Below are 26,680 nucleotides of genomic sequence, written 5' to 3' on the forward strand. Positions count from 1 at the left end.
GTCCAGCTTTGATTCCATTGATGGGATTAGGTGCCCCCCACAGCCATGTCCTTTGATGTGGTCAGGGGGTAGCAGGGAGATTTCAAGCTCAGGGAGCAAATCTTAATCTTCTGCGGGCTTCTCTGGAATCAGCGCTGGGGTAAACCCATTACATCCCTGCCCTTTCATCCCCCCAGGACACCCGCTTCTCCAGTCTCAGAGATCCAAAGGGTTTGTCAGATTTAGAGAGAGCAATAAAAGGGGAAGAGAAAGTAGACCGCGAACCCCAGACCCCCTCCAGCATCGGCAGCATCACCAGCAATGTCAGGGCATCTTCCTCTTTCTTCCTTCTAATCCTGGGCTCCCACAAAATGGGGATTACAAAGGCTTGGGGCCGGGGGCCTGCCCTGCCCTAGCACTGGGCACCTCTGCTGGCACCTGGCTGCCATCTGCCCTCCAGCCCCCCAAGAGCTGCTCTCTCCTGGGAGCACCTGCTCCTGCGCATCTGTCTGTCCTGCCCTAGAATCCTGATGTGGGGCCGTGGGAGGGGCAGCAAATCGAGCTGATAAACCCCTCAACCTCCACCGCTGTGAGGTTTTAAGGCATGATTTGGATGGTGAGGCTGGGAAAGAGAAGACAGGAACAAAGCCAATCTCTATGTCAGGCCACAGACAGGTATGTCTCATTATTTTCTTAAATCTGACTTCAAGGCTCCATCTGAAGAGAGGTGGGGGAACTGAGTCGTTATTTGGGCTTCCCCATCACTCCCTTATTCATAGTCCCTGGAGTCCTGGCCATCTTGAGGATGGGGATCTTGGCAGAGGCCTATGGATGCTCCAGACTGGTCTCAGATAAGGCACGCAGTTACTCCCCCACGTTCTGGCGTCTCCGAGAGAGCGAGAGAGCGGGGCAGGACGTCCCCATCAAAGGGGATTCCACCGACCTCTGACCCCTCCCTAATCTTGGGAAAGCTCCCCCTCGGCCTCGAAGTTTCTCTGTACCACCCTCCTTCCCTGCCCACAGTCCCCCTACAGGAACTCAGGTTTTGCAGAAAGCACCGCCAGGAAGAGGTGTGCAGGCAACTGGAAAACACAAAATTAACATCCGAAGAAAGCATGCTGCGGGGTACCAGGCTGGGCGCCTTCCATTTCGCATCTCGCTGGTTTGCCTCCAAAGCCCCGCAACAGGGGCCTGGCCGGCTCCAGGTTCCAGGTGGGGAGGTTGAGGCCGGCCGCGGGAGCGCTCCCTCGGGGCGGGGACAGAGTCCAGGAGCAGAGCGGCCGGCAGGGGGCCCTCCGCGCCGGCCTTCGCGGGAGGAAGCGCTGGCAGCGGCTCGGACCGGTCAGAGGAGGAAAAGGGAAAATTACTGGAGCTCGGGGGCGGGAAGGGCTGCGGGACCGGGAGGAAGGTGCTCGAGGCTGTCGAGCCGGGCGGCCCGCGCCAGGCCCGTTCCCGCGGCGGCTCGGGCAGTGAGGAGCGGGGCCCCGGGCCGCCCCGCCGCGCGCGGGCGTCTTCGCGCCGGTGCCGGGGGCCGGAGCGGGCGCCGCGGCCGGGGCGGCGCCGCCGAGGGGCGGGCGGGCGGAGGGCGGGGCGGGGCGCCGTCCGCTCGGCTCCGGGAGGCGGTGCGGCGGGCGCTGGCCGCGTCCGCCCGCCGGGAGCCGCGGGCCGCGCAGCCTTCCTGATGTGTCACCAGCACGTGGAGCCAGCTCGGGCCGCGCGAGCAGGCGAGTGGAACTCCCCCGACTTTCGAGGGGTCTCGCTGCCGCGCTGCTCTCCTCGCCGCGCCGGGCTCGCTCTCTTTGGGGAGGGGGCGGCGGCGGCCCCCGGGACCCGGGCAGGTTGCATGAGGCCCCGGCCCCGGGCAGGCGCGCGCTGGGCGCCGGAACGTCGGGGCGCAGGGCCGGCCCGCAGCCACTCCCTCGACCCCCGGCGGCGGGCGCGGCCTGCGGCGGGAGGCGGCTCGGGCCGGCCCGGCGCCCCTGGAGCGGAGCGCAGGTAACGAGGCGGCGCGGGATCGTGGGGAAGTTTCTCGGCGGGTGACTCCTGCGCTCGCCCGGGGGCAGGCTGGGCGCCCGCACCCCCGCCCCCGGCCCTGTCCCGCGGCCTGCGCGGCGGCGGCCCGGGGGCGGCCTGGAAGCCGTGGCGCACGCCGAGCGTCGTGTAACCCTTCGAGGGCTGGTTTCGGCGCGCGCGGGCCGAGGGCCTGCGGGTGCCTTCTTTGGGGAGGCTCGGAGCCTCGGCGGGCAGAGCGCGCTGGGAAGCGGCCGGCCCGACCCGGCCCGCGGAAGCCCGTCGGGGGCGCGCCCGCACCCCAAACTCCGAGACGCGCGGGAGCTGAGGGCTGGGTCTTTGCGGGCGAGATGAGGGTGTCAGTTCAACTGGCCTACAAAGTCCCAGTCTTCGGCCCCCGGGACCGGCGGCTCCTCTGCGCTCCTCGGGCCGGGCCGACTTCCTCCCGGGCCCGCGCGCCCTCGGCGCCCACGCGGGGTCTGCACCCCGGCCCTGCCGCCGCCTCCCGGGGCCACACCGGAGCGGGGGTGGCAAGGCGCGCTCGTCGCGGGCTCTGTGCGGCGCTCCAAGGGATCCCCGTGCTTCGCGGGAGCAATGGGGACGCGCTCGGAAATCGGAGTCGGTCCCTGTATGCGGTCCGTGTCCTCCCGCATCCCCACAGGGCAGACCTGGAGTGAGCGGGGAGACGGCCTCCCTCCCCAACGGGCCGGCGCATTCGCCTACCGGGGCCTGCCCTGCTGTGCTTTCCAGGGCGGCAACCTTGAGCTTGGGGGTGGGGAGGACCCGGCCGACTTCTAGAGCTGCCCCTGGGGAGATGGGACGGGATGTGGAGGTCTAGCCGCCGGGGAGTGGGAAGCCCCTTTTTCTCCTTCCCCCCATTTCTTTAAAGATGGGTTTTGGTGGATGTGTTGTGAATGGCTGGCCTTTTGTTCCCTGACATATGCAACATAATGCTGGCCGCTCGGAGTCCTCTTCAAGTTTTCTGCTGAGATTCCGGTCTCCTTAAACTCTCTCCCAATAGCTTTGCTTCTATCCCCCCAGGAGAAAAACCCCACCAACCCCTGAAACCTCGGGTTTGCCTGCTGTTGGAACTTTTCGTTTGTTTTTGTTTGTTTCTATTGTGTTTTGGCTGTCCCAGCAGTGGGGGCCTTGGAAAAACATTTGGGAACACGCAGTGAGGTGACCTGAAGGGTGTGAAGGGCAAGTTGACAAAATAAGGCACCTTGGGGCCCCTTCTTCCTGGCTTTGGAAAAGAGGAGAGGTTTTTCGAAACAGGGAAGAGGGAGAGAGAGAAACCAGCCCGACTAGGTTGGCCCACCTCTCTCAAAGTTGTGCAAAGAGCCATTCTGGAAGGTTTTTCCACAGGTTTCCCCTACTTCTTTGGGCTAGTGTAGAGTAGACCTTGCAGGAATTCCACAGTGCCTTTGTCCCTGTTTTGATGGCCTTGTGGGGGCCTGATCGGAGGGCAGCCAGGTGTGTGGAGGTCTGTGGGGTCACTGAGGCCGGGTAGGGCCTGTGAGCCCAGGGGTGGGCACAGCCCTGCACTGTAGTTGTCCTCATTTTTTCAGTCCTGAGTTTTGTCCTGCATGCTGTAGTCAGTGGAACACGCCACAGATGCCAGAATTATGGGAGGAAAGAGTTTCTTTGGCCGTATATCTAAACGGGCAAGCATCTTGACAAAATCTCCATTCTGAGGCAAAATCATCTAGGAGGAGACTGGTGGGAGCTTCCACTGGAGGCCTTGCCCTAATTAAGAAACAAGGCTCTCTTCCGAGGGAATCGGAATTGCATCAAGTTGGGAAACTGAATCAGGTTGGGAAAACAAAGTTCCCCTTTGAACCCACGCTTCTCCCAGCCCTGGGGATCAGTATCTTAAAGTAAATGAGGTGGAAAGCTCCAGAATATTACGTGGTCATAAAACACCCGCAGAACTAGGCTGGAGCAAGGAGATGCGGAAGAGCAGGCAGAATTGGCTGCTTCGCACCCACCCTGGAGGGGACAGGCACATTGGACGAGGGACATAAGTCACTGAGAATAAGGCATCAGGAGGCTGGCAGCGCCCCAGCCGCCCCTGGCCTGGTCCAGGCGGCTGGCCGTTTTCCCTGAGGCTGTGTCCCGTTGTTGTCGGGGGCTGATCAGGGTTTTACCGATTTTTTGGAAATGGCTCGGCGCTTCATTTCTTTGGGGGAAGTGAGTGATTAGGTTTTTCCTTCTTGGGATTTTTCCTTTGCAAAATGTGATTGAATCAGCTACGCAGTGGGCTGGCCTGGCCTCCAGCAGCCAATTTGTGCTTTGATTTAGCAATCTTTGTAGTTCGGAATTGTGTTTTAGTTGAGAGCTTTTTGATTTTGCCGTCCCTTTTGAATTCTCAGTTTCCTGAAGCAGATGCCGTCTTCCTCCCCCTCCCCCAGTCCATCCCTCTAAGCTGGGTACCTCGGGCCTTGCGTTCGCCTCCGTGGGGGGAAGTGGCTTAACCGGCAGCCTTGTTTGCCCTGGAGCCGTCCTCAGGAAGCAGCTAAATGCAAGGTGGAAAGCTGGTGGGAGGGAAGGATTTTAGCCAGACCCCCAGGGAGACCCACGGAAGACTCCTAAAAATCCAGCTGGACTCCTCGCCCTGCCTACTGGGAGGAAACTTGCATTCCCTCAACTCTTAAGTAAATTGCAACCTGGTGAATAATTAACTTTGGGCTTGTAGGTTTTTTTTTTTTTTTTTTAAGAAAAATAAAATCCCAACCTATGAAAGAGATCAATTTTTGTCCAATAGGACTGGATTGACAGAGGAGGTGTTGGGAGAAGCTGACCCTCTCATCTCCACACCCAAGTCCTAGCAGCTCTGGAAATTCTGATAGTCAGGAACCCCTCCAGGGTTTTGCTAGCAGCTGTTCCGGGGGTGGGGGGGCCTTTGAGCTGCTTCACCTGGTCTCCTTCAGCGCCCCTTTGCCCAAAGCGGAGCTGTCTGAACCCTCAGCGATCGTCAGGATTCCGTCCCTAACTTTGTATAGCGACAGCCTGCCCTCACACCTGGCTCTGCTGCCAGGCCTGTTTGCCGCTCTGCTCGGGATGGTAAATATTTGGCCTGTCTCAGTTCTTGTATACAAAAGAACAGCGCTTCTCATCTGTGACAAGTCCCTCAAAGTGCTGTCTCAGAAGCAAGGGATCAGTTTGGGGTTCATGGAGGGTTTTTCTCAAAGCAGCCTGGTGTGAGGGCCATGGAGGTGGACTTTGGGTCCAGATGTGCTCGATCGAGTTGGAGTCCTGACGGCCACTTGCCAGCTGGGTGGCCTTTGACAAGTAACTTCTCGGTGCCCGTTTCTTCCCTTGTGATCGAGGGTCATGATACTCACCGTGTCCCTTGTGATCCAGGGTCATGATACTCACCGTGTATTGTCGTGGTGAGGCTTGTGTGAAAAGCACAGGCACAGTGCCTGGTGCACACCAGGAGACCCTGGGCCGCTGGTCCTCTGCTCAGCTCTCTTTCTCTGAATCTGCGCATGTAGATGCACTGGCTGAGAAGCGTGCAGTGATGGAGGCCTCTGGCTTGTGGGTCTGGCAGTCTCTATTGCTTGCTAGTGTGTGGCCTTGGGCAAGTTACTTCACCCACTGGGAACAGCAGCCTTGTCATCATAAGGTGGGGGTAACATCTGGGAACCCCTTCTTCTTTTCTGACTCCTCTGCAGCTGAGGAAAGTCTCCCGCGGGATTTCACAGCTGCCTTTGGTGCCGCAGAAGCAGGCTACTCAGGCTTCCAGTGCGGAAGGGCCTCCCAGGTCGGGAGCCAGCAGCCAGGGAGTTGTGGAGCAGGAGGTGGACAGGTCTGGATTAGCCAGCACAGAGTCCTTAAAGGAACCCTGCATGTGCAGATGTGGCCACCTCACACATCTGCTCTGCAATGCATCCAGCCTGCAAGGCCCCAAAACTCCGATTCTAACACAGCACATTTCATGAAAGGTCCCCAGGAAAGGCGAATTGCCACGACTGCTCTTGGCTTGCTCGCTCGTTGACCTAGTGGGCAAGTTCAACACACTCTAGTGGGGCCAGTCAAGCAGGGTACAGAATTGAAAGGGGAGGACAGAAGGAAATAATTTGCTATTCCAATAAATGCTGCAGAGTGATCACCGAGAGAAATAAAAATCAGAATTTCGTTGGACTTCCTTATATTTTTTTATGGCTCGGTGATATTTTTATTTTGAAGTTTCAATCTGGAGCTGGAGATAGACCATAATCTTTTCAGTGCCTTAGGGCCTTTAGTAGTCCTGGCTGGCCCTGGGCAGTGGGCAGGGCTTACAGATGGACACAGAGCAGGTGACTTCTCACCCACTGCGCAGCTCCCTCCCTCCCTCCTCCCTTTGGCAGGGACTGGGGAATTTTGAAATCGCCCTGTAGCCAGACCCCTTGTGTTTGCTGCCCAGGAGGACTGGGGAGGGAGGTGCTATGTGGAAAGAACCATTGCCTGATTTTAATCTCAGCTCTGCTACTCTGGGCCCGAGAGCCCCTTTCTCTGTCAAGCTGGGGGTTGCGCTGAATACCGTCTACACCTCTTGTAGCCTTAACATTCTTCTAAGATTCTGAGCCGGGAGGTGCAGAGGAGGGCACAAGGTTGGAAGCTGGGGCTCTGGTGGGGAGGGGTAGGGCAAGGATTTGGAGATGTGCAGCTGGGAAATTTGGGTCAGTCTGTGAAGACTTTGTGGTTCATTCTCATGAAACTCGCTTCCTCTCACTGGATTTCTGCCCTGGGGTGTGTGGAGTTCAAGGGGAAATGCCGGCTTCTCCTTCTTGGTGATGGAGGCTTCAATTCTGGTCTTCTAATTCTGTCTCTTTCTCCACGTCCATTGTAAGGTGGACCCCCTCCCCTCACCCTTCTGAAAACAAATCACAATGCCGCTTAGATGCTGATGGCACCTAGCTTTCCAGGAGACGGTCGGGTGGAAGACAGAGAATGCTTTCCTGCTCAAGGCGGGCATTGGGGAAAGGGCCTTGGCTTTGCGGGGAAACCAGGCTCTCCCATGGACTGGCTGGGTCACCTTGCATCAGTGACATGCCTTCCTGAGACTCAGTTTCCCCATCTATGGTAACACATGCCCACTTCGTAGTACCATATGAGGATCAAATGAGAATGCCTCTGGGAAACGCGAGGCGCGTGGGGTTGGGGGTGGGGGGAGGATATGGTGGCTGTTCTCAAGTGACACCATAATTCATCCCAGGGCCTGTGGGGCCAGTGAAGAAACCCCAGTGAGTTCAAGGAAGGACGACCTGAGCCTGGCAAGCTATCTGGGGAGAAAACATTGGACGAAAAGCAAGTCCTTGCTGTATGTGTGGGGGTGGTTCCTGCCTCCTCAGGGAGCCCTGCCTGGTACAGCCTGGAGGGGAGGGGGCAGAAGTGTCTCCCGGGGTGAGTTCAAGCCGGTGCTGTGCTCGAGCCTATCTGAGGGGACAGGTTAATGGGAGAGTCGGGATAATGTTGCCTTGAATCTCTTCCTACGGATCTTGCTGTGTGAGCTTAAGAACATGAAAAAAAAAATGTGTCTTTGCTCTTGAAACTTTCAGGGTGATTAAACAGATACTTGGAACCAGGACTTGCATATAAGCAAAATGTTGGTCTCCAACTCGCCTGGCCAGACCACTGTATATTTGAGAAGAGTCAACCTGACCACTTGTTCCCAGCTGGTTCGTGCGAGTCTCTCTCCCTCTCCTCCCCTGTCTGGTGATAGCCAGCTGTCATTGTTGCTCAGGGCTGGGTGCACGCTAACCTTGGCCAAGTCGCTGAACGTTCTACCATCTGGCAAAAGATCACATTTCGACAGTAGGCCTTTTCTGTATAGATGGGGATGGAGGTGGGCAGTGCCGGGATGCTGGAAAACCACTTAGGCATTGACAGTGGAGGAGGGCAGGGTCCGGGATCCTGACTTGGATGTAAGGGGTGGGGATGGAGCAGGGAGGCCACTCCTTAAAATAGAAGTAGACCCCAGAACCAGCGCCCCCTGTTTCCAGAGCCTGAGTAGGGGAGGGGGCTGTGACCCACCTACCTCCGCTTCTCCGTTTCCTATTCATCCTTTTGGTGGATTTTGTTGTGATTAAACAAGTCGTGACAAATATTGCCCCTTGGGCCGGGGAGTTGTGAGGACTCCTGCCTGGAAACCCAGCCTCGTTCACTTGGGAGCCATAATTAGGCAAGAGAACAGTTCACGGGCCCTTGATTCAATAAAGACCCTTTTATGATGTTGGTTTTTCCCAGAAAAATAATACCGCTTTGCCCCATTTATTGCATTTAGATGTGTAATCATATTAGAGCTGAGCCGCCTCAGGGACCGAAGTTACGCAGTTGGGGTTTTCACCAAAGCCTGTTACCCGGTCTTCAGAGGAAAACAGTGTCCTCAGGAAAAAAAAAAGAGAAAATGACAAGGAACAGTTGTGAGGATTTTCTCTCTTGGCATTTTAAAGTACATTTGCTCCCATCAGGGAGAGAGGCAACCCTGGAGAAAAACCAGGAAGTGAAACTAACTTGTCTGGCCAGCGGCAGTGCCATCCCTCTCTTCTGTCTCCACAGCCCTGCCTGCCCGGTGGCGTGGTCCCTCCTTTGTCGGGCAGAGGATATTTGTCGGGTGGGTGGCACGTGTCCTGCAGAGGCTGGAGGAACCGCGAGAGAGGATGCCCGTGTCCTCTCTACCAGGAGTCGTGCTGTCCTAGCCCATCTCCGTGGCCGTGGCAGGGCTGCAGGCCCCGGCGTCCACAGGTGGCATTGCTCGCCTCCCCCAGGCCCCTCCCTGTTGGGGCAGTCAGCCCTGACTAAATATAGTTAGTCCTGGAGGTCACGGAGGGTTTGCCTGGCCCCCGCCCACGTTCAGTGGACAGCCTTGCAGGCCCTTGTCTGGGAGCTGGATGCCCCTGGCCCCTCCCCACGCAGCCGTCTGCTCTCACCTTCTGACCCCTGGACCATTTCAGCTAAAAACCATTTCCCAATCTCAGAGTAAAGTCCTAGAAATCTGCCCCGTGTTTAGGTAGAGAGAGATCACCAGTGGTATCCGGAACCTCTTTCCCAATATGGGGTTTAGAAATCTCAGGCGATGAGGAAATTTATGGGAGTAGGAGCACTTGCTCTATTAAGAAATAGACGGTATGACATTTCAGAAGGCTCAAACCATGTTGCATTAAAAAGGGGGAAAATCCACTTAATTCCAGGGCATCTGATGGAAATGATGGCTGAAATATCTTTTCAGGGAGATCACCCTTTAATACATTTTATAGGAGATGGCTCATCCGTTTATAGATAAACTGTGTTAAAATATTCTTTCAGTGTCCCTACTATCCCAGGGTTCGAGGTGATTTTTTCTTTAACTTTATACTTTCTGGATATTTTATAGTTTTGGGGAAGAAGTGCTGTTAAGTTATATACAACTTATCATAAAGACACAAATTTTTCTTTTGCTGTTTCCCATCCTGAGGCGTATAATTAGAACATCTGAAACCAGATTGTCCAATTAGTACATTTTTCTAATTAGCTGTTAGGAATTTGCAATGAGAGAAATTCTTTTAGGTTTCCAAATGAAACTTTGGCCCCAGACAGGCTCTGAGGAAGTACACAAGGGAAAAAAGATCCTGGGTTTTCCGTTTCAGCGACTGCCACTCACCTGCTCGCCCCCAAACACCTAATGTGTCTGCCCCTCAGGCAGCAAAGTGACCAGAAAACAGTTTATTTTCCTTGTCCCGAGTAAATGGGGTTGGAAAATTATTCATTTACGTTGGCTTCCTTCTGCTCCTGGCAGTGGAGCAGGCAGACGAAGGTTGGGTTTAAATACTACTTTTCTACATTTTTCACCAGTATGTTAGTCGCTGTTCTTTCGAGCAAAAAGAAACGGTGACATGAGTTCACTTGGTTCGTATTTTCTGCGTGCCTTGTGTGTGTGCTTTCTCTGTGCCAGGCAGCCCCAGGGGCGGTCTGCAGGGATGGGAATGTCCAGCCAAGACCCGCGAATAAAGTCGGGACCCAGCTTTTGCACGTTGTAGCTGGTATTGGTACAGGCCCACGATCCTTTATCTGAAATTCTGAACTCCAAAAAACTCGGGAAACCAAAAGTTGTTTTTGCAACTAATTTCGTGGGAAAACAAATTGACCCAAAGTGACTTGAGACTGTGATAGTCTATATTTGTCTTGGAGAGTGTGAATATTCATGGGTTTCACTGCAGAGATATTAATGTGTTTGATTACGGGCGCTGCCCTGCTGGGATGTTGCGTAATATGTGGTGTACGCACCACAGTACCTTTCTAAAACCTGAAAAATGCTGGAACACACATGGCCCGAAGGTTTGGGGTGAGAGACGGCAGCCCTGGAGTAGGAGCATCAGCTTAATGAAAATGACAGCAGTTCTGTGCCCTGAGACGGGGGCAGAGTCCCAGCTTTCCAGGGCCTGGTTGTCCTTCAGCTATAGGAGGAGCCTATGGGCTGAATGAGGGTCCAGCTGCCCGGTGGGCCAGATGCCCAAACGGCAGGCCCCACGGCCCTCAGAGCCCTTCCCTCACCAGGCCGTGAACCAGCTCAGCAGGTTTTGCTCACTGTTGCATCCTCGGTGCCAAGCTCCGTGCCCAGCACATGTGAGGAGCCAAGTGTATACTGCTTGGGAGCAGAGATTGGCCAAATTTGTCTATGAAGGGCCCAATAGTAAATATTTTAGGCTTTGAGGGCCATGGGGTCTCAGTTGCAGCCCTTCCGCCCTGCTGTTGTAGCAGAAAAGTAGCCATAGATAATACATACGTGGAAGAGTAGGCCCGTGTTCTAATAAAACTTTATAAAGACAGGCTGTGGGCCGGGTTTGGCCTGTGGGCCCAAAGTTTGCTTGACTCCTTGAGAAGGATGAATGCATCCTTAACTGTAGACTCTCTCTTCCCCAGGCTGTTAGCCCCACTGTCTGTGTGCCTTGTCTCCTTATCTTGGTTCCCTCCCTCCGTAGAGTCTGCTAAAAAGAGAGAAAAGCTGCGGCTCTAATGCCGGCACCCAGTCCTAGTTTTGGCTTCTGGATGGTTTGGAAATGTGGATGAGAGGAAGGCACTGCCCTCCCTGGACTGGCCTTGTTAGCAGGCACACGCATCTGTGTGGACGGACACATTCGGGCTCCGGTCCAGCCTTGCCAAGGGGCACTCAGGCCCCTGCCCACGGATGAGTTTTTTGGCGGCTGAGCCAACTCCAATGCACGATGGCCATCAGCCTCAGGCCAGGCAGGGCTGGAGCGTTTGCCGGGCGTGGGGAGAACCGAGGGGGTGAGAGTGAGCATTGAGGAGCCGAGGTGTTCTTAGGAAAAAAATTTCTGGCAGAGAGAGGAGTTGGTGTAAGCCCAGGGACTCTGACGGATGAGTTTCAGGTCTCTTGGCTTTGCTCATCCCGGCCCCGGAAGAATCAGCAGGGGTGGATGGGGTCAGCAAGTCCAAGAAGGCTTTCCACCGCAGCAGGGGCTCAAATCCAGCCTAGCCGTCTGGCTCCCACCTCCATGGTGGGCTGGCCTGGGGCAGACTGGGTGGGTGGCTGGACGGAGGGCAGGACCCTGCAGAGCCCACCCCCCTAAGCTGAGTGCCCCAGGCGCCAGCGTCCCTCCATCTGGCCACACCTGGCTCTCTCTGCCAGGGAAGCTTGGCCCCTGACTCAAAGCAGGCCTGGCCTCTCTGGCCCCAGACAGACCCTCTTAGCCAGCCCCTGCCCCAGGCCCCAGCATCCCTGTCTGGGCCCAGCAGCTTCTCTGTAGCAAGGATTCCCCCAAGACATTCTGGGACTGCTGCCCTCGCCTGACCACCTCCTACCCTAGTCAGGGTGGGACTGGCACATATTTCTCTCTCTCAAGCAAATTCCAAACAAGGGCTGATATCTCTGGTTGGCCTTTCTTTTCCTTCATCCTGGTTTTGTGGATTGCTGGCTATTTTAGGGAGTCTGTGTTCACAGAGTGGAGCTGCCTCACTGCAGCTCCCTTGCAAGCCCTGATGGCTTTTCTGCCACCAGCAGAAGGGGCAGCCCCTCGGTCATCAGCGTGTGTTCCGCACACGCCAGGCACAGAGCGAGGGCTCAGGGAAGGCCTGTGGACCTGGACTGGGGGCTGGTGTTTGGTGATGGGTCAGCTCTGCTCTCAGAGCCAAGCCCCAGGTGGGTCACCTTCACACACCTGGCACTGCCTGGGGGTAGGGGATCCTCTGGCCCCTGCCTGGGGCAGCTCCCCAGAACTCATTATTGAACACCTGGGCTCGAGACGGCCTGTACTCTGGTAGTAAGATGCCCCAGAGCGGTGGTTCTCAAACTTGGGTGTCCCTGAGAACCACTCGAGGAGTCTGTTTACAATGCAGACTCCAGGGACCCTCGGTCAGCACTGTTAATAAGTGCATGTGAGTGTGACACAGGTGGTCCCGGGACCGTGCTGCCAGAGGGCCAGTAGGTAAAGCAGTGTGATGAGTGTGGGGTCGGGGGAGCAGGGAGAAAGAAGGGGCTGTAACCCAGGGAGGGGCTGGGGTCAGGAAAGTTCACCTGGAAGAGGTCAACTGAGTCTTGAAGAACAGAGGGGACAGTCCTGATAGCTAGCCCTGACGGATGCTTTGTGCCTGGCACGGTTCTAAGCTTCAGCAGGCATAAACTCATTTACCGCTCCCCACAGCCCCACTGGTCCCCTGAGGAGCAGACAGAAGCCTCAGGGGTTGAGTAGCTTGCCCAGGGCTCCCCAGGCACCGGCACCCGCTCACGCACAGGCTGTGCACAGCCAGGGCTGCCAATGCGGTCGTGTTGTTGAATGGTTCAGACAGCTGCCATCCTAGCATGTGGGGACAGCTTGGGTTTTGCTGGTGGAGTATATGGCCGTGATCTTGGTTGGGCCAGAAAGCTCTGGGCGAGGTGACGGTTGCCATAACAGTTTTGAGAGGGCTGGGGCTGCAGCCGGGCAGTGGGGGCTCCAGGCACGCTTCCTCCGAGTGTGACCAAGGCAGGACCCTGGGGTGTGGGGAAGGTGCTCCGGTACCTGTCCCAGGTGCTCTTCTGAGAGGGGAGCATTCCCCAGGGCCCGAGTCCTTGGAGAGTCCCAGGAGTGCCTGCCCTTGGGGTCCGAGGGCCGGAGGGAAGCTTCTTGGAGAGAGGAGTACACTTCTGTTCAGAGCCTCTGGCTGAGCACTTCGGGTGCTGTCTTTCCTTCAGTCCTCCCACCACCCTGCAGAGTGGGCTTGTGACTCCCATTTACAGATGTGAAGGCCGCAGCACAGAGAACCAAAGTGACTTAGACACAGTCACATGGCGAGTGAGCCGAGTGGTGCCAGGTCTGTCTGGCTGCTATGGGATGTGGGATGCAGAGGGACCACCCGTGTTCTGAGAGGCTGCGCCTCCTGCGCACACAGCAGGACCTCGAGGAGTGGGCGCAGTGCTGGGCTGGCTGGGACAGGCTCCTGGCGGCCAGCTGGGCAGATTCCAGCCAAGCTGGGGCCCTGGGTGGAATGGCCTGGCTTCAGGGGATGAGTTACCACCGATGGGTGGCATTCCATCCCACTGGTGTCCTGGGGTTCGGGGGAGTCAGAAAGGCCCTGGGGTCTGTGGTGAGTGTCTTGCTGGGGCCTTCTTGACGGGGATCCTGATGCTGGGAGTTGAGCCTCTGCTGCTCTGGGCCACGCCCAGTCCTGGGGGCAGAAGGATCTTCCCATTAAGGAGGACTTAAACTGCCTCTGATTCTGGAGGCCCTTTTCATCCTCCTATAAGAAAAAAAGTCCATCACTGTCCCTTTTGTCGTCTTTTTTTTTTTTTTTTGAGGAAGATTAGCCCTGAACTAACATCTGCCACTAATCCTCCTCTTCTTGCTGAGGAAGACTGGCCCTGAGCTAACATCCGTGCCCATTTTCCTCTACTTTATATGTGGGACGCCTGCCACAGCATGGCTTGCCAAGCGGTGCCATGTCTGCACCCGAGATCCAAACCAGTGAACCCTGGGCCACCGAAGCGGAACTTGCAAATTTAACCGCTGCGCCACTGGGCCCTTTCTCATTGACCACTTTCTGACCATCCTCCTTACCCTCCCCGCAGTTTCTTCCAGGCTGTGCTTCCCAGCAAAGTCTATGAGCTCGTTGATTTGAACCCGAAAACCATCTGGGACAAACCAGAAGTCTGCGCTTGTCTTTACCCATCTTAGGCTTTTTCTGGGGGGTGGGTGGGGACCCGCCTTCCTCCTCAGGCCCAGGCAGTGTTGCCTTCTCCCAGGCTCACGCTGATGAAGGTGGGGTGGACGTGGTAGAGCAGGGGGACTGGCCTGAGCCGGCGAGCAGCAGCTCCCTCAGGGCGAGCCGGGTCTCAGGCTGCAGCCTCCTGTTTCCCACCCGGGACAGAATCTATGACCTTAAGCTTTTCGGGAACAGTCCCTTGGGCTTATATGTCAGAGCTGAAAGCCTGGAATTTCCCCCCTTTTCCTTTGCTTTGGAAGTGGGAGAGTGCTGGCGGGAGCTGAGCTCCTGGGTCCATTTTTACAGAGCGGGTAACTGAGGCCGCGACTGCTGGAGGGAGGCAGACCAGAGCTCAGGTCCAGTGCCTCTTGGAATCGTGTGACTTTCAGCTGTTCTTCCAGAGTTGAGCAGCTCCTCCCCTGGGTTTTCTGGCCCCGTTGGTCTTGGGCAGACACATACACACACACCTTGACGTTTTCTCCTCTCCACCTGAACCAGGTCTGGCCTCTGAGGAGTGTGGAGCTGCTCTCTTCCACTCATGCATCACGTCAGGCCTGTGACTATCACTTGGCCTCTCGGGAACTCAGTCCCTGCAAGGTGGGTCCATGCCGCCCCACATGAAGACAAGGGCCAGCTGCCCCTTCTCCCAGGTCTCCCTGCATCCATTCGTCCACCTTCTAGGCCACGGCTTCCTGTAGGCAGAAGGCTCATGTGCCAAGTGGCTCTGGGCGGAGCAAAGGCTGGTCATTCCTGGGCGTGCCTTGGGGGCAGCAAAGCTGGCCACTGTGGAGACCCTGCAGCCACCCCACCCACCACAGAGCTTTCCATGGACTGTGGGGAGTGGGCCAGTGTCAGGTCTGGGGACACCATCTCCACCTCGGCTCACCTGAGCCAGCCGGGCGACTGCGTACTCACCTGGAGAGTGCCCAAGGACAGCAAGAAAAATGAGGGACTTTCAGGGGCAGCTGTGTTTTCTGACTCAGTCATAATGCCCCTAAAAATCCTTATTGTTCTTGCAGTGCGCATCGGGCAGCGGCCGCCAACCCGCCCCGCACCCACCTGGCCGCTCTGGGACGGGAAGTGCTTCCCGGGGTCCCATTGGGATGTCTTCCCCCATCCTCCTGAAGTGAGAGTCACTGGGGACTTGCTGTTGATGAAAACAATTTCATTGGGCCATTGCATCGATTTGCATATATTTTTGTAATTTCTTTTTTGGTGGAGGATTGATGAGGGCTGGGCATCGAGATGTTCCTGTGCGGAACAGAGCCCAGGAGAATGCAGGGTCTCCTTGGTTTGTGTACGGTGAAGGTCCGGAAGTGCAGGTGCAGGGTGGCCTCAGGGCCAGTTAAGGCAAGGGCAGCAGTGCTGGGCTGGCCAGGGCACCCCATCTTTCCTGAGGAGCTGGAACGGTTTAGGCGCACCTGGGCAGAAACTTGCACAGTGTTTGAAAATAGAAGGCGCATCAGTCCACTCTCTGAGACCCAGTAAGCTGGCCATTTTGCAAATACAGTGGATTCAAGGTCTTCCCCCTGCTGTGACCCTGGAGCTTGCTTTCTCTACCCCTATTTCACCTTCTGGGGCGCCTCCATGCTCAGCAGGTGCCCCTACCTTTTCCAGCCCCACCCCACACATATTTTAGCTGAGCCAAGGGCTTATCTTGGGGGAATTTGGGGTTTCTGGGGGATTGTCAAGAAGCAGAAGTACCAGTCTGTGACATGCCCCCCCCTTTCCCCCCAATCCACAAGAGCATCAGCAAATCCCACAGCAACAGTCTTCCTCTTTACTGAGGCTGGGCAGGTGGCCTCCCTGTGGACGGACAGATGGGGGAGGTGAACAGGTGGCAGGCAAGACGGCCTGCTCCCCCTGCCCACCCTGGGTTCCATCCACCTCACGGGGCAGCAGGGGAAATTCATCCTCAAGATATCTCTAAGGTTCCCAGGTGCCGACTCGTAAGCTCTCATCGCTCCAGAAGACGGCCACTGCGTGTGGCATTGGCAGGACCCTGACCACCCTGCTGTGCCAGCTGTGCCTCCACACCAGCTGTCCCAGAGACAGTGTTGAAGGGGCTGGGTTTGCTCAGAAGCCTCAGCATTCCTCCCAGGGGAAGGGACAGCTCCTCCCTCCGAGGGGAGAGAGGGGGTAATGGTGACCCTTCTTGCAGGGTGGAGCTCTCATGAAATGAGACTCTCACAATCTGCAATGGACACAGAGCAATGCAACACGTTCCATCATCCTTCATCAGCTAAGTATTTGCTGACTTCAAATCATCCGTCCCCGCTGGGGTCCCTTTGCCCTCCCCTTCCGGCCCCCCAAACCTCCTTGTTCCTGAGCGTGTGCCTCATTCTTTACCCCAAAACATTTGCAGAAGAAAGTACAGCAATCTTTTCAAGAAGGCAATACATCAAAAATAAGACTGATTACTCTTTTTTCCCCAATTATAAAAGAATTGTCTTCCACTCTAGAGCATTTCAAAAATACAAAAGGATGAAAAGGCTTCTAAATGCTGGTACCTAGAGATAATGTCTGCTAATGAAAGAGATCCTTCCAGCATTTTCCCTATGCATGTACACCCCCACCCAGTTAGCAGGATTGGGGCTTTTAAAAGGGGCGAGGCTCAAAACCCATTTGAGCAATGGCCCTGTGCCCTCGGGAGCCAGAAAGTCTGTTTTCTTTTTGCCAAGTGGGATGTGCCGCGGACCACAGCCACTCGCCTCCAGCCAGCAAGCTCAGCGACCTCGCGGGGTGTTGGAGCAGCCCTGGGTCTCTCTCAACCAAGATGATGAAGTTGTCAGGAGGATGCTAGCCATGTGGCCTCTATCCTGGTTGATTGGTTTCTAAGTGGGCTGCTGTGCTGCTTCTCGACCCCCGTCACATGTAAGAGTCACTTGGAGAGCATTAAAAAGAAGTCAGTGCCTGGGCCCCACCCAAGACCAGTTGAGTCTGAATTGCTGGGGGTTGGGGGGCGCCCAGGGACTGGTATCTTTGTTTTTGTTTTTCTCATGTTCCTCGGCTGACTAATTAAGCAGCCAGAGAACGATCCGGCTCCATGCCCCCACGTTAGAGAAGGACGAGATTTCCTCCAGCTCTGCCTTCAGAGCCTCATCGAGGAGATGTGACCACTGGCAGCTGGCAGACTTTCACTTCCCTTATTTTCTCTTCTGCTCAGTCATCCTTCAGTCCTTGTTTTACAGACGGAGGACCGGGGCTAGGTAGGTCAGGAGACTTACCAGAGGACGCACAGCGAGGATGTATGGAGCTGGGGTTTAGATCTGCAGCTTCTGACTCCTAGCCCAGTGCTCCTTCAGTGATGATTGCTATTTATAATTAGCATATAGAGATAGAACAAGCGTATCACAGTACTTACTAATACTTAAGCATTTGGTCATTGCAGTGTCCTGAGGTGGGCGCATACTGCTGTCTCATGGAGGGGGTGTCCGCTCCTCCAGGAGGCTGGGTTATCATCCCTTAGTCTCCTCGATACTGAGTTGTACAGCTGGCCCCCCTCGCCCCCCAGCTTGCTCCCGCTCAGCCTGCTGTGCTGCCATGGATCCCAGCTCTGGGCAGGGCAGTCTCCAGCCCCATTTTCAGAACATGCAAGAGGCGTGGCCCAGGTCACACAGTTGGTGGGTGGCAGAGGTGTCCAGGAAGGAGCACACCCCTGCCTGGGGCTTACTCATCTGGCCATGCCCAGGACCAGTGCCTACAAGGTCAGGACCCCTCCTAGGGGTGCCTGGGTCTCCAGAAGGCTGTCCCTGCCCTTCCCTCTTTGCTACAGAGCTTGACGCCAGGAGCCTGGCCCGAGGGCCACCGGGCAGGCTGCCAGTGCAGGGAACTAACGGGCAGGCACGTTGTCAGCTCCAGGGAGCAGTCGGCTGTTTCTGGGCTCGTCTGCGGAACTGGAGGGCAGCCTGCCTTGGTCATGATGGGAGCTGGGAGCAGAGAACGCCACTTTGCTGGAGCCCCGTGGCTCTGGGCCAGGCCCACAGGCTCCCTTTGGCAGAGGGGGCCTGAGCCTCGGCCACGCCTTCCCTTGCTGGGCCTCAGCTCCCTCCTCCCTCAGTCTGGCTCTCAACCTGCTCCCCACCCAGCTCTGCAGCCGAGTACACACTGCGCGACGACGTCCTGCTCACCTGTTTCCCAGAAAGCAGGGTGGCTGGGCCGGCAGACTCAGCCGGCACCTTGGTGGGAAATGGGGCAGTGGGCCTCGGCTCAGGCATTCCCTGGGGAGCTGGGCTGGGAGATTGCTCTAGGCTGCTAGTTAAGCTGAGTTATTTCTGACCCAGGTAAGCCAGGGCTATGGGGCTGAGGCGAGAGCCTTGAGCTGGAATCTGCAAGGAGCAGGGGGGTGGCAACAAGTCTTTGCCCAGGCATCTGATCAAGGACAGTCACTTAGCTGGGGGCCTTGGGTAAAGCAACCCCCCCCCCCCCCCCCACCGTGAGCCTGTTGCCCTGTTTGTTTCTTGGGCATAATAGTGCGCTATAGCAATGTGCCTACTTTCTAGGCTTATTCTGAATATAGATATGAAATTGTCACTCCCTTTCCCTCCCCTTCCAGGAGGACACGGAGAACTCTGGGTGGTGTATGGTGGGAGAAGATGCTCAGTTAATGCTAGTTGCACCGTGCAGTTCAGGAAGCGAGGTTTCAGTCCCAGCGGTGCCTTCCATCTTTGATCCTACAAAGACAACCTTTCCTTCAGTCTCCTCTCAGGCCCTCCCGCCCTGGCCGGACCCTGTTGGGATGGTCATTCTGGACTGAGAAGCTGCATTCCTCTGTGGTCTGGTCTGGCCTGCTGAGGCCAGGAGCCCACAGAGGCATCCTTCCCCTCCTCAAGGTTCATCCTGCAAGTCTGGACACTGTCAGCTCCGAGGCGTTCCCTCTGGGCCCGGGCCAGAGGAGCTGCTCGGAGCTCCTCCCTCCCCCGCCAGCCTCCTTGGGGTCCAGACAGCTCGGCACAGGCAGGGCTTTCTGTTTGGCTTGGCTGGTGGGGAAGAGATTAGCACTTGCTTTCTGTTTTGACTCTTGTATCTAACAGGCAAAGCCTGTGACACCGCAGAAAAGCAGCCTTGGACCTTGAACGAGTGTGGGGCCCGTCCCTGATGGCCTGGCCACTGTGGAGGCGTCTGGAGGTAGGAACAGGTGACAATATCACTTCTTGGCTATGGGGAAAGATGTGATGGCCATCTGTCAGCTTTCCCTGCCCAGCTTCTGTGGCCCTTCTGATAATGCCTTTCTTTTCCTTCAGGGGACCACCCCCTCCAGCCCCACTATAGAAGCAGGCATGCAGCCTATGCTGGACACTAAGATTCCCCCTTGGGACTTTGCAACAATTATGGAGAAAGAGGCATTCGCATTTTGTGGGAGTTGCCAGGTTGATAGGATATAAGCTTGCAACTGCTGGTGGCCATCCAGTTTTCCACTTGAGGACGAAGCCAGCAAAGAGGAAAGAGAGCTGAGACATGGAGAGAATATGTTGTCCAGACATCAGCAAGCCCCTGGATCCAGCCATGCCTGAAGCTAGATGCACCCCTTGGACTAACCTGATTATATGAGCCAATGTGTTTCTTTTTTTCCGAAAACTATCCAGAGTTGGATTTCTGTCATAGGAAAAGTCTTAATAAAGGCAATGTTTCTTTGGTCTCATTTTAAAAAATCAAGTATACTTTACGTGCCATAAAAATCCACCCATTTTAAGTGTCCAACTAATAAGTTTTGTCAAATGTGCACACCCTTGTAACTACAACCACAATCGAGATGTAGAACATTTCAGGTCCCCTCATTCCCCTTTATGGTCAGTTCCCCCAGCCCCAGACAGCCACTAACCTGCCTTTGTTCTAGAATTCTAGAATTCATTTTGCCTTTTCTAGAATTTCCTATAAATATTATCACATAGTGTGAACTGCTTTGCGTCTGGCATCCTTTTTGCGATTCATCCATGTCATTGCATGCATCAGCAGGTTGTTCCCTTCTGTTGCTGAGCAGTGTTCCATTACATGGATGTACCACGGCTTGTTTATCCGTTTATCAGATGATGGACATTTGGGCTGTTTCCAGATGTTTGGCTGTCACAAATAAAGCTACTTTCAACATTCACGTACAAGTCTCCATGTGGGCATGTTTCGATTTTTGTGACTAGACGTCAGTCCCATTTTACAGTTGAGGAAACTGAGGCTCAGAGAGGTAGAAGGACTTGTCCAAGGTCACATGGCTGCTGGATCCTGTGGTTTGCACAGGGAACACAAGAAGGGGCAGTTATGTAGCTGGAGGAATGGAGCTTGGTGGAATGGAGGAATGGTGTTTGGGTGTTCCTTAAGGGGCCTCTGGGGCTGCTTGAGAAGGGAGTGCCTGGGACCCTGGTGCCCAAGAACCTTGTTGCTGGGAGGGACTATCAAGGTGAGCTGCTGCCACTGTCCTCATGTTTTCACCCCCTGGACCGATGTCATTTGTTTTTCCCCTGTAGATTCCACTGTTTGAGAGATTATATCTACTAAACAGGCTGCATTCATGAAGCCAGTGTCTACTTCACCAGATGTATTCCTCAAATATGTAAAGACTATCCAGGGGCCAGCCCGGTGACATAGTGGTTAAGTTTGCAAACTCCACTCTGGTGGTGCAGGGTTTGTGGGTTTGGATCCTGGGTGTGGACCTACACACCGCTCATCGAGCCATGCTGTGGGGGCATCCCATATACAAAACAGACGAAGATTGCCGCAGATGTTAGCTCAGTAAAAATCTTTCTCAAGCAAAAAGAGGAAGATTGGCAACAGAGGTTAGCTCTGGGCCAGTCTTCCTTACCAAAAAAGAAAGACATATCCAGAACTATCTGAGCTGACAGTCACTGTAAGCAGACCCATATGAAGACATGGAGAGGAAAAACGGATTCCTTTTTTTTTTTTTTGGCAAGGGACCAACAAATTATGGAGCCATTGCAGAAGTTCAGAGGATGTCAAGTTGGTAACCCCCAATTTAGTCCAACCTCTCGTTTCACAGATGCTTCAGCACGTCTCCTTGTTGGTTTTCTCTCTGCTCAGGTCAGCCCTTGGAGGTCAAGGAGAGTGTTTCCCTGATGTTCGTGCTGTGAATTCAATGTGGGTCATCTCTCTTGGGACTCGGAGTCACCACCGCCCCCCACCCCCACCCCCACCGCCCCGGGCCCAACTCTGCTGAAGCCAGGTGCACCCCTGGGCCTTCCAGCTTTGCGAGCCGATACATCCTTTCCTTCAGCTGCAGGCTGGCTCAGCTGAGAGTCCTGGCCAGTACAGCTTAGCCAGGCCGGCACCCTTAGTGAAGCCTTCCCTGGGGACCCCCAGGCAAAACCAACTGAGAGCGAGTCAGGCTCCCCTCCTGGGGGCCAGGCACCGCTAAGCGCCTTAGGTGCGTTATCTCAGATCTTCTCAACAACCCAAGGGCAGGTACTGCTATCCCCATTTTACTGCCAGGGAAACTGAGGCATGGAGAAATCAAGTCACAGAGCTGCGATGTGGGTGTGTCAGATGCAGCTTGTGCTCCTCTACAGACTCTCTCAGCTTCCCCGTCCACCAGACGCCTGGCCGCTGGCTGTGCGTCAGCCACAGCCGTGGGTCCCCACAGTTCCACAGCTGAAGCTGACCAGCTGCCTTTCCAGAGCCTGGCCTCTCCCAGACCTCAGCTCAGGGAAGGGGCTGGAAAACGCAACCCAGGGGCGTGGAGGGAGGGAGTTGGGGACAGACTTCGAGCAGTGGGAGACGAGATGGGAGGGTGAATTCCTCCTTCCGTTCATTCGAGGCACCTTTCCCCCGGGGTTTGTCGTAAAGCAGTGGCCGTGTGGTCACACATCATCCGGCACTGCCTGCCATCCTTCCTTACCTCCCTCTTCCCGCCCTGGAAATCCTCCTCCAAGTTAACGCGGCAGCCTTGATCACCTGCCTGTGTTTTCTAGGGAACACGGGCAGCCTGGATCCTGGGTCTGCGCTACGCTGCTGCAGCGAGGCTTGGACAAAAGGATGGATGCGTTCCATGCCATTGCCATGGGGACAAGGGAGTGGATGGGATGGTGCCAAATTCATCAGATGACTCCCCTTTATCTCCCCCTCCATTCACTAGATCTAATCTGTGAAATCCTCTCTGACTTCCAGCCATATTGCAGAGAACCGTGGCCTCCCCCGCTAACCTGTCTGTGCTAACCCGTCTGTCCGGTACTAAAGAAGCCCCTCCCTGATCCTCCACTTGGTAGGGATGTGCCGCTGGCAAGGCACTCGGCCTCTTGGCGCCAGCTTCCCCATCTGTAAAATGGGGATGAGGATGGTCTCGCCACGGAAGACTGTTGGGATGCGTCACTGACAGTAGCTTGGTGCCTGGCGCCTGGGAGCCGTCGGGGGCATTGTGGAGGCTGCCCTGCTCCCTTGGAAAACCACCCCTCCCCCATTCTCAGCCTCGGTCCCTACTGAGTACATGAGGTTGTCCCCCACCGCACCTTGTTCCCATGCCTGCCACCAGACCCGGGCCAATCGGCACAGCCCAATATTAACCACAAGTACCGGCTCAGTCCTAGGCACAAGACCTGAGTCCGACTGGTCCCTCTAACAGTGCCCTGACGTTTCCCGAATAAGGAAAGAGGTGCTTGCTCTTTGCTGAGATCCTTAGCCTGGAGCTATCAGAGGCCATTTTTCACTCGTCGGCCACTTGAGAATGAAGTCAGTGGCATGAAGGCAGAGGACAGCAGAGCTAAGAGATGGAGCAGGACACAGTCCTGCTGATGTCTTCGGAGCTCCTGGATCCAGCCATGCCAGAAGCTAGTTAACCCCTGCTATTTTTAGGAATTAATACGTAAACCAAAATTTTCCTTTTTACTTGCTTAAGCCAGTTCCAGTTGAGTTTCTCTTACTTAAAACTGAAAATGTCTTGACTAAGATATAGTAGTTTCTCTATAAATGATCACTGCTGTTAGTGCAATTAATATTGTTATTATAAACACATTACCAGGAAGACGCAGCCCTGGGGAGGCACAGGCCAGTTCCCCCAGGGGCCACGGCTGCTCTCCACACACCTCACCCCGGATATCAGCCCTGAGGCCGGGGGATTCATGTCTGCTGCTGTATCCCAGGTGCTCAGTGTCTGCCTCAGCGGAGGTGATGAATAGACATCAGTGGAAGGAGCAAATGAATAGGCCCGCTGCCTTCTGCCCAATGCCTTGGGACATATTTTGCCCTCTCTGTTTGTCCTTGGCTGACGTCTGAACCCACTGTGGTATCTGCCAGGAGTCTGTCTTGGCAAACTGTTCTCTTGTTCTCACAGTGTCCTTTCTAGAGCCTCGTTCATCCCTCTATCTGTTCATGTATCCAGTTTAAAACATCTCTGTTAGGAATGTCCATTATAGATCCTATCTTATGCCACTTATAGAAATGAACTCCAAATGAATTAGACTTAAATGTAAGACCGGAAACCATAAAACTCCTAGAAGAAAATGGGGGAAACGCTCCTTGATATGGGTCTTGGTAATGACTTTTTGATTTGATAACTAAAGCACAAGTGACAAAATCAAAAATAAGCAAGTGAGACCATATCAAACTAAAAAGCTGCACCGCAAAAGAAACCACCAACAAAGTGACAAGACAACCTACAGAATGGGGGAAAAAATTTGCAAATCATTTGTCTGATAAGGGGTTAGAACTCATACAATTCAATAGCAAAAAATAAAAAATAATAATAAACAAAGGGCAAAGGATCTGAATAGACATTTTCCTAATGAAAATACATGAATGGCTGACAGGTACATGAAAAGGTGCTCAACATCACTAGTCATTAGGGAAGTGCACTTCAAAACCACACTGAGATATCCCCTCGTACCTGTTAGGATGATTATCATCAAAAAGATGAGATAACAAATGCCAGGGAGGATGTGGAGAAAGGGAACCCTTGTGCACTGTTGGTGGGATTGTAAATTGGTACAGCCACTATGGAAAACAGTATGGAGGATCCTCAAAGAATTAAAAATAGAACTATAATATGGGGCTGGCCTGGTGGTGCAGCGGTTAAGTTCGCACATTCCGCTTTGGCGGCCCGGGGTTCGCCAGTTCGGATCCCAGGTGCAGACCTACACATCGCTTGGCAAGCCATGCTGTGGCAGGCGTCCCACATGTAAAGTAGAGGAAGATGGGCACGGATGTTAGCTCAGGGCCAATCTTCCTCAACAAAAAGAGGAGGATTGGCAGCAGATGTTAGCTCAAGGCTAATCTTCCTCAAAAAAAACAAATAACTGTAATATGATCTAGCAATTCCACTTCTGGGAATATATCCGAAGGAAATGAAAACTATATCAAAGAGATAGCTGCACCCCCATGTTCATAGCAGCATTATTTACAATAGCCAAGACATGGCAACAACTTAAGTGTCCACTGATGGATGAGTGGGTAAAGAAGGTGTGGCATATACATTGGAATATTCTTCAGCCATAAAAAACAAGGAAATCCCGCCATTTGCAACAACATAGGTGGACCTCGAGGGCATTATGGTAAATGAAATAAGTCAGACAGAGAAAGACAAATACTGTGTGATGTCACCTAGATGTGAAATCTAAAAAATAAGAAAAAGAAAAACCAGAGAGATCAGATTTGTGATTAGCACAGGTAGGGGGTGGAGAGAAGGGGGAATTGAATGAAGGTGGTCAAAGGTACAAACTCCCAGTTAGGAAATAAATAAGTCCTAGGCATGTAATGTACAACAGGGTGAGCATAGTTAACACTGCCGTATGGTGTATTTGAAAGTTAGGAGAGTAAGCAGGTCCTGGGAGTTCTCATCACAAGGAAGAAAACATTTTTTTCTGTTTTTTTTTTTTTCGCACCTCTATGAGATGGTAGATGTTAACTAAACTTATTGTGGTAATCATTTCACAATAGATATAAGTCACACCATTATGCTGTGCACTTTAAACCTATCCAGTGCTGTATGTTAATTATATCTCGATAAAACTGAGGGCAACAAAGTGTCCATTATGCTAGGTACTAGGGGAAGGTGCAAAAACGCCTTCAGGGAGCTTCTGTTCCAGTGGGGATGTAAGTTGACAATTTTGGTACAGATAGGTTATTTTAGGCGTTTGGGTAATTTTCTGGTATTCTTTTACAGACTATAATCAAACAGCTCTAAGGAATATATTTTGGTTTTAAGCTAAATTGGAACTCCTCAGTTTATCTATCTTTAAAGAGAAGTTGGCAATGTGCCTCCCATCTCCTCTGCCGGTTCACAACCCACCTGTCAGCTGTAAGTTCTTTTTACATTGTTCCTCTTAGTGACATTCACAGTCTCTTCTGCTCCACCATCAAGTCTGTACCGCTTTGTCCACGGGTTGACTCAGAATAGATCAAGAGCCATGAAACAGCATTCCAGGACTATAATTGTTAAATACTGTTTGCTGTAAACAGCCCTTTTCGCTGAAGCTGGTTGGATTTGGGTTTGTGTTGCTCATGGCCAATGTGTCCCGACTCACACACCTACGTGCTGTTGAGTCGGCTGAGATGTAGCCACACGCCGGCTGGGACGCAGCTCCTCCAGGGCCGGCTTTCCGGGCCTGTGACCTGTGCCATCACACGGGGCCTGTGCTCAGAAGGGCCCTGCATGTGGCCCCACAATTATGTGGCGAGTCCTGAGCTCGTCGCCTTGCTGAGAGGCCTGAGCTTTCTGAGGAACCCTCTCCTCGGGCACTTGGGGGGCACGGCAGGTGCCTCGGCAGGTCTAGAAGGTGCCGTGCACAATAAAGTGAGATGCCACGCACCTGAGCGCTGGCTTCACACTCCCCACTTTGTGAGGCGGGGCTGGGCTTCTCCCAGTTCCTCCTCATGAAAGGGCTGGAAGGTTGGCGAACCTTGGGCCCCAGGAGGTGGGATTATCCCCACCTTACAGAGACCCCCCCCAGGGCTGCATGATCTGACCAAAGCCCTGCTGCTTAGAAATGGCAGGTCCTAGATTCAAGTCTGGGTCTCTGACTCCCGGTCGCAAACCATCTCTGCTCCATAGCGCTGCCTCCAGACCAGGGCTGTGCATGACGTGGCAGACCTGGGTTGAGTTCTAGGCCTGCTCCTAATTTGCTGCGTGTCCTTTGGTGAGGGAATTACCCTCTCTGGACCACTTACCCCAGAGTTCACTGAGGGAGAGGATAAACTTTGAAAGTCCCTTTCAAACAGAGTCACTACATAACCGAATAATAGAAAATGATGACTTTCTTCTGTTGACAGCTTCCAGCTAATAAAGGCAAAAGGAATGAAATTGAATACCAAGTTGCAGTCCCTAACAAATTAATTGCTTGAATGACAGCGAACATCACAAGAAAGAGAAAATAAGACACCGTGTACCACCTGATGGAAGTTCTCAACCTTGACGTAGTCTTGCCAAAAAAAAAAAATCAAACTTGAATCTGATCAAGCCCCTGCTTCCAACTACCAATCTCCAGGACAGAGGACAGAAGAGCACGTTTGACGACACCACAGGGCCGCAACCAGCACAGTCCAGATGGAGCCAAACGCACAAGGCAAACTCATTTCTTCCAGTGAATAAATAACAAAA

General features: G+C 54.2%; 1 long non-coding RNA gene across 2 annotated transcripts; it reads left to right on the forward strand.

Annotated features, from left to right (window-relative positions):
* Nucleotides 1-1,565: 1,565 nt before the first annotated feature.
* LOC123275630 (uncharacterized) lies at nucleotides 1,566-20,239 on the forward strand. 2 transcript variants are annotated; one of them, XR_006512329.2, is made up of 4 exons: nucleotides 1,566-1,703; nucleotides 14,647-14,745; nucleotides 19,182-19,275; nucleotides 19,392-20,239. It is a non-coding gene; the product is annotated as an uncharacterized lncRNA (long non-coding RNA). The 2 variants fall into 2 exon arrangements; XR_011493694.1 differs by lacking the exon at nucleotides 14,647-14,745 and having other exon boundaries at nucleotides 1,572-1,703.
* Nucleotides 20,240-26,680: the final 6,441 nt, after the last annotated feature.

Source organism: Equus asinus, chromosome 13 (assembly GCF_041296235.1).
Source record: "Equus asinus isolate D_3611 breed Donkey chromosome 13, EquAss-T2T_v2, whole genome shotgun sequence".
Taxonomy (NCBI): domain Eukaryota; kingdom Metazoa; phylum Chordata; class Mammalia; order Perissodactyla; family Equidae; genus Equus; species Equus asinus.